This window comes from Sinohyriopsis cumingii, chromosome 7, assembly GCF_028554795.1.
Source record: "Sinohyriopsis cumingii isolate HCF-2022 chromosome 7, ASM2855479v2, whole genome shotgun sequence".
Lineage (NCBI taxonomy): Eukaryota > Metazoa > Mollusca > Bivalvia > Unionida > Unionidae > Sinohyriopsis > Sinohyriopsis cumingii.
Genome location: NC_142967.1, coordinates 73,086,031 through 73,098,982, shown reverse-complemented (window position 1 = coordinate 73,098,982; position 12,952 = coordinate 73,086,031).

Here is a 12,952-nt window from a genome sequence, read left to right as displayed (position 1 = left end):
TTTTATTTACGAAAGTGAATATTCATGGACATGTGAGCATGTTATTAGAAGTTTTGTCGTATTACATTTATTATTTTATAAAGATCTAGTCAGTATTGGGTAGTGGGGTGGATGATTAATCTGACCCCTGGTTAATGGCACGAGTTGTTACCACGCATATACAGTCTAACCCAATTAGATTCCTTCTATTCACTTGTAGCATAAGATTGCGTGGGTCGGGGTGAGGTCACTATAGGGATCGATTCTCTCGATCATGTAGGGTTATCTGCCAATGAGCTAGTTGGAATCCTTGAATGGGTTCCATCATGATGACATTATTTATTTATCATCCTCTCAGATCATCTGTGGTCTATATAACCTGTGCAGTCAGACACCATTGTAACTGGCGTTGCCAAGTAGAACGAAGAGGGAATTCCACGTTCTTGTAACATAAGATTGTAAATTAGATTTGTAAGTCAAAAGATTCAGATGATTTCAGTTGTAGTATATTTTACATCTCCGCTCAGAAAAACTTACATTTTCACACTGTTTATACATTATATTCTTTTAGAAGCTAACATTGACGGACAACCTTTTTTTTACTACACATGAAAATAAAAAGATAGCCGTGTTAAAAAGCCTTACTACTTGTACAGAATCTTCTTGCTGGTTGGTTTTTATACATGTCGGCTATAAATGGGATATACAATATTTTCTTATATAGTTGTTTCTGCTACTAAAGCTAGAACAAATTCATCTACTTCGGCACAAGCTGTAGAATTTATATAAACTGAGTACATATATCACAAATGCATAAGAATTCTTTTGTAGGAACAAATTCAATGGGAACGAAAGTAACTGAAATGCACTTAACCATTATATGACAGTCGAAAAAATATTTCGATACAAAACGATTTATTTAAATTACACTGATTTCCATTGAATGCATTTATGGTAGAATTTCACCAATACAAGAAGGACATCGGATGATTTCATATATTTGGACAATGATCGATATATTTTCCAAAATTTGCATCTGAGTTCAAAGCAAAGTCAAATTAAGAATAATAGTCAAGCAGTATTTAAGAGTATATTTATCAAGGGAAATACAACAAAGATACATTTTGATTAATGAAAATAGCTTTAGAACTGGCAAGTAAAGAAGTTGTCTGAATGAGGAAACATTTAATAGAACTATACTTACTCTCATAAAAACGTAACAGACAAACAAAACATTTGTTATAGAAAGGTGTATTAGAACTATGAAAATAAGAATGTGGAAGTGTTGCACTCAAAATAAAGTCGAAAAATTGCTAAATATATTGCCAACCTGGTCGAGATATATAATAACACGTACCATACCATCTTTGCAGGCATTTCGTGAACATCTATCACGTTCCCATTTTCATCTTTTATATTTAAGTTTAATCTGACCATGGCACTGCCATGTTTTAATCTAAACATTCAAAATATTTAGAGCTAAACAACAGAGCCAACATTTATTGATGTAATTAAATGACAATTAAACATCCTTCGGTGAAATTGAAATATTTTCTAAACAATCTTCTAATATTATTTCCAGTTAATATCATGAATTAGTGTCGTATGTTTTCACTGTAGTTTAGGCTCCAATTACATTGGGAGTGTGCATATAGAGGATTAAAAGGTACATTGTTAAGATAAAGTACATATAAGTGTTATTAAGTGTTATTACATATTACTATAGATGCTTGTCTGTTCAGGTTTGTGGATACTTTTAAAAAGCTATTGTGACCGTATGTACAAGTCTTTAAACTTGGCTAAATAACATGATTTTGTTTTCGGAAAGCCCGGACTTTCTTCTTTAAATTTATTCAAAGCAACATAAATAGGTGAAATGCTTTAAAACCTTGTCGAATGCTAGGTACATTAAACCGGAGTGATTCCTTTCAAAGGAAAAAATGGGCTTCAAATTTTCTGCAAAACGTTTAAAGATAGGAAACTGATTGGATATTAATCTATCTAACAAATAAAAAGTTCATCTTATTGAATTTGTGATAGAATGATATAGGGGATAGAGAAAGATAGAGGGACTTTATGTATATATTTAATTGTTTACATATCACATGAAACTAGAAGATATCATCATCCCAACATAACAATTAATCTGATCAGAATTAACATTATTATAAATATATCTTTCTATGAAAGCGCCATGATGTCCCGCTTAATCAAATCATTCACGTGATAAATGCCAATGAATATGATCGTACATATCTCAATCGGACCTGACAATCCTATTTTAGGCCATATATAAGTGTCAAGTACTCGAAATTTTCGTAGATCATCTCAGGACAAATTAATAAACTAAGTTTCATGACCGATACGCCAGGTAATGGGAACAGAAAGGGGAAAAGATGTAACTAAGAACGGCTCACACGCTATAAAGCCGAAATGTTCTGTGGAATAAGATACATCAAGGATTGATTACTGAAAGAATGGAGATTGCTAGAGCATTGATCATCTGTCAAATTCATGAAAGCTATTGGGGTTAATAAACTGATTATGATTAAAATGTATGGATCAGAAGGTTAAATCAATATATATTTATAAGATGGTAATGATTGCATGGATCGAACTGAGTTTTTGCATAATATTAAAAGCCGTACTTCGGTTGAATTCAATATCCTCTCTAGTAATTTGAGCACCCAACGGTTTCACTACATTTTCATAGCAATACATCTTTCGCCAGGATCATTACTACCGCTATAAACTTAACTAGAAAATCAATAAACATGTTTTAGATTGGAGTTTTATATGGTAAAAGTTGTGTATTATAAATCATATAACTGACCAACAGACATGGGATAGGAACCCATTTATGGATTTAATTGTTTATTCCTAAATCTAAAGCTAAATCTCATCCATGTTTAGTCAGCTGCTCATTGCTTGTTTTGACAATACGGCTCTTTTCGAATAGGCATTTCTTTCTCTGAGAGAAGATACGTTTTCAATTTATTTGCATCAGTCCAAAAGCTTTATGGAAGAAAATTCATTCATTCATTTTTATCTTCCATGAGTTTGTACAAAGAATGTAAATGCCCCATTGGTTCTTGATTTTATACTTTGATCTAATGAAGGATTATTCGGCTACAAGCATAGAGAATTTAAGTCTAACTTATGATTATTAATATCTTAAAAAACGGCTGATGAACAGCAGTCTTCTAGAACTTGGGTCGTTCCTTTAACTTTATCTATGTCAAAGTTGATACCAATCGTATTACCCTAAAAACATCCAAATTTAACAGCATGCTATTTGCACAGTCTCAGAACCGTCTTATCTTCTTAAGCATTTTTATGACACTGCCATTTACCTATGTTTCGTCATAGGTACATATATGCATGTGTCCTTCGTACAGCACGGGTGCTGAGGACCAATCCATAGAAAGTTATATTGTTTATCGATCGGCATTAAACTTATTGACAGCTTTATAGAAACAAAATCGTTACAACAAAATATTCAGAACTTTCAAATACCCGTCGTACAGACATATATACGTATTTCTAAATCTATATGTCTCTACTCCATCAAGTATAAACTGGTAACATCGATCGCCACTCTATTAATTATTCGTTTGTGCGATGAGCTTTATCAAATATCATTAACGACTCTGTCCACATGGGATTTCTGTCCAAAATTGGATACAAACTTTAGTTTGCTCTTGTTAGAGTTCACTAATTTTATTGCTGGTGTTATCTCCATATGATAATCAGAACACTACCATGATTCGTGATTCTCTCGGGTGATTAGTTTTTATCAAATGAAATGAGCTCCTGGAAATAAGATCAACGTAACATGTGTAAGGCCTTTTCTTTTTAACCGATAGACTTCTGAGACTATACAAATGTTGTATAAATATATGAAATATTTAAATTCATATGCATGGATAAGGGATGGACTTTATGACGAAACGATCAGAAACTCAGGAAATTGTTGTTTTTTTTTTGTGGGTTTAACGCCATTTTCAGCACATGATAAGCCGCATATTGCGGCCAGTATATCTAGTGGAGGAAAGATCCATCGACCCAAGGGAATCTCGTGGTAAGCTTGCTCTCTTACCTATGTTGGTCGGGCTGAGACGCAACCTTATGCGGACGAACTGAGACGTGTGAACGATCTGTAAATGCGAGCAAGTTAGACCTCTCCGCCATCCAGGGCCCCGTCCACAGGATAAAGAAACTTTTTCAACATATGGAAGCAAAAGGAAGCAAAGACTATTTTTATACAAATCCAAACCATTGTATATAATAACATTTTACACGGTACATTTATACATTTGCATTATATTCACAAGATAATAAATATCTCCACTGACACATTTCTTTCTCACAAAACATATATATTTAAGCCTATCCTCACAAACTCAAATCAACGGCCAAAATATGCACCATATATATTAAGTATCACGGCAAAGAGTTGAAACGGTCGCAGATTTTCTGAAAATATATATAATGTAGGACATTGCTTGGTGAAAAATTGATTTATAGAACATGAAACGTGAAAAGATTACAGCAAACCCCTAAGATACTTCTAGTTAAGAAATAATATCGGATAGTGTCATATGATTGCAACTGCTACTGATGATGATGATGATGATGATAATGATGATCATGATGATGATGATGATTATTATTATTAGTAGTAGTAATAACTGATCGTAGGAAGGATCGACAAACATTATGATAACTGATAGATAATATCCCACGAATTAATATCTAGATAAATATTTGTAAATTGTAAACAACAAAAATAGTTTACGGAAAGACAAACAAATGAAAGATTACTCAGTGATAGACATATAGGTAATTATATGACATTGGAACAACCAGCTCATCAAGATTGGACAAACTTATAATCGCTGATGAAGTGACAAATAAGTGATCGCTAAAACAAGATACAGAGAGGAAGGAGATCATGGCAATGTTTTCAAACAGGAAGCTTATATAACGCAAACAGCTTCGATCGTATTTCGATGACACTAGGCCGGCATCTTTTGCTAATATGCCTATCTTAGACTGGTTTTTGCAAAACTTTAATAATAATGAGAATCTCATTAAGAACGGTCAATAAAATCACTAGGAGACCCGAGATTGAGAGTATCCGTGTAGAGTAGTCTTTGCCAGGAGTTCTGTTTACATTTTAATTGTTTTAAAAGTCCATGACCTAGTATATTCTTCCAAACACAAAATAGCACCAACGACCAGAATCCATTCTGAAAGAAACTCAACTTGTTTCACATACATATTTCATTTTTACATTCTTAGATAAAGTTCACATACGGTCAAAATTAATGCTGGTATTTATGAATGTTATGTCACAGTCAGATAAATCTAGACAATTATTCTATAAAAAAAAGCCTTATGAAAACTGCGCATGTCATTTGGGTGGCATCATTTGACTTTCACCGATTTTTAGATAAGTGATCATTTATTATTTTATTTTGCTTTTATGTTTATCAAAGTTACTCATGATAATTTTTAGCAGAAAAATGGCGTTGATTCAACACCTTTTTAAATGGATGCATATGAATACGCTAGTTTATCTGAGTCTGACCTCTGTTGTTGGCATCCGTCCGTCTACGGGAGACGATGGCGTAGCTCCAAAGTACGCTTTTGCTTATCCTTCTTTTTAGCTCTCTTTTCAGCTTGTTTTATTCTTCTCTCTTCCTCTTCGTTTTGAAATCCCTGCCTGACAGCTAGACGCTAGCTGGAACGGTTGTTTGCACAACTCTCCCAGTCGTTGACATTGATGTTTGCCGTCTTCATATCCTTCTTGCAAATATCTTTGTAGCGCAGATGTGGTCTTCCAGTTGGTCGTGCACCTTCTGCTAACTCCCCATATAACAGGTCCTTAGGAATGCGATCTGGGTCCATTCTCTTGACATGGCCAAGCCAGCGAAGGCGCCTCTCGCTGAGTATGGAGAACATGCTGTTGATGTTGGCGCGTTCTAGAACCTCTGTGTTGGATACTTTGTCCTGCCACTGGATGTGCAGAATGCGCCTCAGACATCTCAGGTGGAAGCTGTTGAGTTTCCTCTCGTGTCTTGCATAGGTGGTCCATGTTTCGCTGCTGTAGAGAAGTGAGCTGAGCACGCAGGCTTGGTAGACACTCAGTTTGGTCTTCTCTGTGAGGTCGGGGTTGTTCCAGACCCTCTGGTTAAGTCTGGCCATCACTGCTGCTGCATTGGCAATCCTGCTGCTCACCTCAGAATCAATGGAGAGTGAGCTGGAGATGTTAGACCCGAGGTATGTGAAGTTCTCGACAACTTCCAAATTGTACCCATCGATGGAGACAGAGGGAGGGGAGTCTGTGTCCTGTGCCATGACATTCGTTTTCTTCAAACTGATGGTCAGTCCAAATTCCTTACATGCATGGGAGAGGCGGCATACCAGCTGCTGAAGTCCACCTTCCGTGTGTGATGTCAAAGCTGCATCGTCGGCAAAGAGCAATTCACGGATGAGTACCTCTGTGACTTTAGTCTTAGCGATGTTGAACAGCTTGCCGTCAGCCCTGGTATGGATGTACACTCCCTCGCTGCAGTCCTTGAATGCGTACTGGAGAAGCATGGAGAAGAAGATGGCAAAGAGCGTCGGCGCAAGGACACAGCCTTGTTTGACTCCGCTGATGACTAGGAATGCTTCAGATGTTGCGCCATTGAAGCACACTGTGCTGTGCATGTTCTCGTGGAACTACATAATGACAGCAAGCAGACGTGGGGGGCAGCCGATCTTCTGCAGGAGTCTGAAGAGTCCACTCCGACTAACCATGTCAAACGCCTTCGTCAGGTCTATGAAGGCAATGTAGAGGGGCATCTGCTGCTCAACTGTAGACATGATCTTCTCACTACGTCAGCTGCAGGAGAAGAGTCGCGAGCAGCAGATGACCTCTGTACATACATACAATATACATTAGTATACAGCTGTAATGTGCAAGAGTAAAATCTTTACAATAATAAGAGACCATTAACCTTGATTAAAAAATCTGTTACATTGTAAAATTTTAAAACGGGTTTGGTACCCTCATTCATACCATTATGTTGTTGAATCAAATAATATTACATAAAGAATAACATGCATTAGTGTTGTCACTTTCCAATACGAGTGGGCTGGTTTGAAAATATTACACTTCTCCAGAACTCTCGCGTATTTACTACTCATCAATCCGTATTGTATGCTTCGGATTAAAGTAATGGAAATGCAATGACAATTCTTGAATAAAAGACTTAAACCTTTATTTATACAAAGATCAAAGCAGGATGTTGATTATTTTTTAGAGATTGGAAACGATTGTTAGATCAGACATACATGTGATGTTGACTTAAACCCTGATGTGAATTCTATAATATCGCATAGTTCCTACAAGCTAGAAAATGTATGTAAAATTCAACATTTTGAACAAAAACTCATAATGCTTATTTGAAAGTTGGTGGGGGAGAGATTGAGTATTATATGTTTAGTATTACCATAAGGCATTAAATATATTGCATATTGTAACATATTGGGGGAGTATGGGCTAACTTATGTAAAGGTAATACTAAATTTCAAGAAATGTTAAAAGTCAAGGCCTTTTTATTTTAGACTATGAAATTGTTGTAAGATACTTGATAAATTAAATATTACTAAAACATGAATATATGTATTTGATTACGGGTAACATAGGCAATACACAAATGATGTATGCTGGCCTTCATAACCTTAACGTAGTCATTCAGCAAAAATTGGACGACACACGGAGTAAATATCTTGCAAGTTAACCCTAAATTCTTAGTGTGGCGGGAGATGGCTGCTTTTTTATGTGGCACAATATTACTTTTATATTCAGCTTGAATCAAAAGCAGTGAATTGAATTCGTTTGAGTTGAATTGAGTCCTATTGTTATACCATATAAATATATGTAATTCGAGTCTATTTTTGAGAACAAAGAAATTAAAATTTGTAGACTTGTCTTTTTTTATAAGTATCTATGAGCATCTTAATGTCATTCAATAAAGTTGTAACTATAACTACCTCTATACAGTGTTATTTTTATTTGGTGGAGAGATGTTGACAGTTGCGCTAATGTTGACAGCTATCTGCCAAATTTCGAATTTCGCTCCTATCTATACTCTTCGGAAAATAGTCATTTGACGTAATTTTAACCAATCACAGCTTGGCTGGGACGCCAAGCAGGTCTGATGGTGCCGAAAAAGTACTCTACAAGCAGCAACACAACCTGCCGGGTAATATACAATTTATATATCATCACTTGTCCGTTTACACTGTCATTAGCAGATACATCGATATTACGCATTATGTCGTGTCCATCAAACGTCAACGTACTTGAAGTCGTAATCGAGACTGTTAAGCTTGGGCGAAGAGTACACAACTACCAATGGACGCTGATAACATTGAAAATATATTGACCAACATAAAAATGAAGAGTACACTATTAAATATTCAAAAGATACTTACACTTGTATAAAAGAAGGCCAGCATTTACAATCAACAAGTGAAATTTAATCAAAAATGTGAACTTGACAGATTTACTGTGTGGAACCGGTCATGTGATCTAGTGTCGGCCATCTTGCCTGCAGACGTATTTTCGTGATGTCAGCTGTTGGAGCTATCGAGCTTAGTGTTATTCAAATGATGATTTAGATGGGAATTTAAGTGTGATAAACATATTTCTGGGTGTGACAAATGGATATAAAATAAGATTCCAGAAGATTTTATGATTATTTAACGATGTGCGAGGTTGAACTCGATGACGTTTGTTACCACATGACCGGCAATCACACTTGACATGCAACATGAACGGTTTAATACAGATATCAAGGTAAGTCGCGATCTATACATTTCTAATACATTTCAGTGTTCAAATTCATTATTTCAGCAGTTTATATATATTCATTGACATGAACAACAGGATGAATTTATGGCATAGAAAAACCTTCCTCCCCATCCGTCATATTACGGCTTCAGAGCCATCGGGTCTATTACAATATTATAAAATAAATATGAATTCTGTTGTATCAGATGTCCTGACATACTTACCACGTACAGAACAAATTTGTTAGCATATTATATATATCAACACAACAAAAATATATTTTTTATCACCAATCACGAAATTGAATAGGGTTTATGTATCCTCACAGTTCTAAGTACATGTATAGTAAAACCTTTTGATTCATTATACATGGTAAGATTATAAACTAACTCATGTCAGCAAACTTTGACAATAAATACTCTTGGGCAAGTGATGTTATCATCCGTGAATGAAAGTTCATGTACAGTGCAAAAGTAGACGTCGCAGTATGTAGTCACAAATCGTTAACCGGAAAGTTTCTGACCTCGCCATAAGAGTTCTTCTTGGGGAGCTCCTAAACAGCACCAATAAGATAATTATATTTTTATCATACACTCTCCATAATTAAGAGTTTTCCTCGCCATGTCTTATTAATTTCAAAATACTATTTAAACTTATCTTTCTGATTGAAATTTATTACTTTTATCTGCCTCATTGATCATATTTTTATTAACCCCATCACTCCTTCTACATCCGACATGCTTACATAACTTCAATAAATGTTTCATTTGTACTCTGTCAATGTATTATTCTTTCTAAAATAAAGAATCTTGAAATTTGAAATTTTAATATTATTTGATTGATTGTAGAAGCATTTCCCAAAGCCCGATCCTCGTTTCGTTCAATTAGAGGCATATTGTCATGGGGAAAAATTGGCAGGGAAAGAGTTCTATTGTTTTAACAAAAGGATGTATTAAAAACCATGATTTAATAAATGTGTAATTGAGATATCCTGCGTGCCTCTCAAAATTAACATAAAGTTCAAATTTATCAACTTTCCGGCTGTTTACAATGCTAACCATGATTTCATACAGTGACAAATCATAATAAATTTCTTCTTTTATTACATTTTAGATTAACAAAATCCTAAGCACGAACCTAAATGATTAACGTTGAATGGTGATAGATTGCTGGTCAGACAGGGTGAAGCGTAGCATAATATTGGTACCACGGTAATAATGCAAAGGCTCAATACAAGAAATGATTTCCGTTACAACCAAATTTGGAACAAATTAATTAGTTATCTCTTGTGTACTCTCATACTCATAAGCGCCAGAAGGAATTAGGTATATCAGAGGAACGATGTTGTCCATATCAGTTCTTTATAAATGAAAACAAAGCAATTTTGAATGATTATATTAGTATCTTAATAATTTTGGTGAAGTATTCAATCAACTATTTTCTATGAAATCTGAAGATGGAACATTCCAAATATGGTGTGGCATTGTTAATATCGTTATCGACACGACCACCGAAAGAAACCGGCAGCAATTGTTTCTTCACTAATGTAGCAGTTTTTTTCGTAGATACCAATAGAACAAGATTAAAATAGTGCAGAGAATTTTTGCGTCAATGGTAATGTTATTTACAAAAGTTGCAGAAAAGCCGAATTTGAATTGTAAAGGTCTAGAATGGAAGCCTTCTTTTCAAGCTTTTCCTCTTTTAACAATGAGCAGGTATTGACATCATTCAGGCAAATAAATACTATCATTTATAAAAACATTTTTTAAAAAACGTTAGATTTCTTTGGAGTGATAACAAATTTAATCACTTACATTGTTCTCTCAATAAATACAAATGCGGTAGTTGTGTTTAATGGAATTTTAAAAGTGTATTATCGTGATACATAATCTGATATCTCCGATCAGGAATAATTCCCAAAGATTGTCTGATAAGAAATGATGCATGCCTGTGAAATCTTTAAAATGAAAGAATTGTTCCAAGAAGAGAGTTTGTTTTAACTGAGATGGGCAGAGAATATCAATCTACCGTGAGTCCATGAACTTACAAATTGAACCTATGTCAGTCTAATGAAGCGTTCCTCTCACAAGAATGCATTGGTTTGGTCTATAATTTACAACTATAATTTGGAATTAACAAAGAGTAACAGTATCAGTGAAGCGCTAAAAACGCATACCTACATTTCTGTATGGTGTCTTCAGGGCGCATGTATGATCCTTTCAGCTATAATCCACTCATTTTAATTTTTTCTATAAAAGAATTCTTTAGGTGTGCTGATAATGTTAGTTATCTACACGGCAAACAAATGCCATTAATCGTTTCTGTAATAAAACCAAAAAATAACCAAACTAAAATTATTGTTTTTCAGAAATGGGGATATCTTAAAGAAACAGAAGTGTAGTATTTCGAGGATAAACTCATTGACTGTAGGCCTTATTATAAATGCATGGGCTTAATTTTCCATTTCAAAATTAATCTGAACAAAATCCAAGCAATGTTTTGTGCCCTGTTATATCTGGGCTTATATTTCACTTCACAATCAATCTGGAAAATTCCAAACAGATGTTTGAACCTCTGGCTAAGAAACTAATGGCACATATCTTTAATGATGACAAATAGTTTTGGATAATTTAACATATAGCTGCATATGCTTATTTTGTACATGATCGTAACACCAATCGCATGTTAAGTATCAGAAAATTAGGGATATGAATTTTCTATGGATATTGAAAACGTTCAGTATAGCTTTGTAATCAATATCTGGATGGTTCTAAACTCATATACAATACAAATGCAAACGGTTTTTGTGGCATATATATGCTATGTATAATACACTTTATAAAATATATTTAATATTGGATACAAATCACGAGAATACAGTCTCTCTCAGGCCCACACATGTTATTTTGGTGTTAAGCAAACAATAATTTCTACTCCCACATATATGCACGTTTGATGTTAAGAAGATAACATGAGCCAAATCGTATTACCTGCGAAACAAATAGTATTTGGTAAGGTTTTGCAAATGCTTCGCTAGCTCAATTTATGGGCAAAGAAGTATTATTTTGTTGTTGTAATTTAGTAAAAAAAATTAAATTTGATATCAACCATAGCTAGGATTGGATTTACATTTCTATATCAATTATAACCAGTACTTGATTTATTTTATTCTATCATCCATAGCCAGGAATGGGTTTATATTTTGATATCAGTCATAACAAGGATTGAACTTAATTTTTTATATCAATCATAACCACTACTGGATTTACATTTTTATATCAACCGTAGACAGAATTGGATTTACATTTTTATACCAATCGTTGCAAGAATTGGATTTACATCTTTTATCAGCCATAGCCAGGCTTGGATTTACATTTTTATATCAATCATTGCAAGGATTGGATTTATATTTTTTATCAGCCGTAGCCAGAATTGGATTTACATATTTAATCAACCGTAGCCAGAATTGGATTTACATCTTTTATCAACCGTAGCCAGAATTAGATTTATAATTTTATGTTAATCATTGCAATCATTGCAAGGATTGGATTTACATCTTTTATCAACCGTAGCCAGAACTGGATTTACTGGACCAACTATTACAATTTTTATCAACTAAAGGCAGGTATTATTTTACATTTTTTATCAACTATTGCCAGGTATGGATTTACATTTTTTTATCGACTAGAGCCAGCATTCAATTTTAAGTGTTTATATCATCCAAAGCCAGGTATGGATTTACTTTTTTTTAATCAACCATAGTCAGTACTAGGTGTACCTTGTTATGTCTTTTGTCATGCATACATTTCTGCAGTCTTCCTTACAATCCATATCCAACGGTAACCGTCTTGCTTACATTCCATATTGAAAGACTACCGTCTTGTTTACAGTCTATAACCAAAGACTGCCGTCTTTCTTACATTCTCTAGCCAACGGAAACTTTCTTGCTTACATTCCATATCTAAAGACTAAAGTCATGTTTACATTCCATATTCATATGCTATCGTCTTCCTTACATTCCATATCCAATGGAAACCATCTTGCTTACATTCCATATTCAAAGTCTGCCGTCTTCCTTACATTCCATATCTACCGTCTTGTTTACAATCCATAACCAAAGACTTC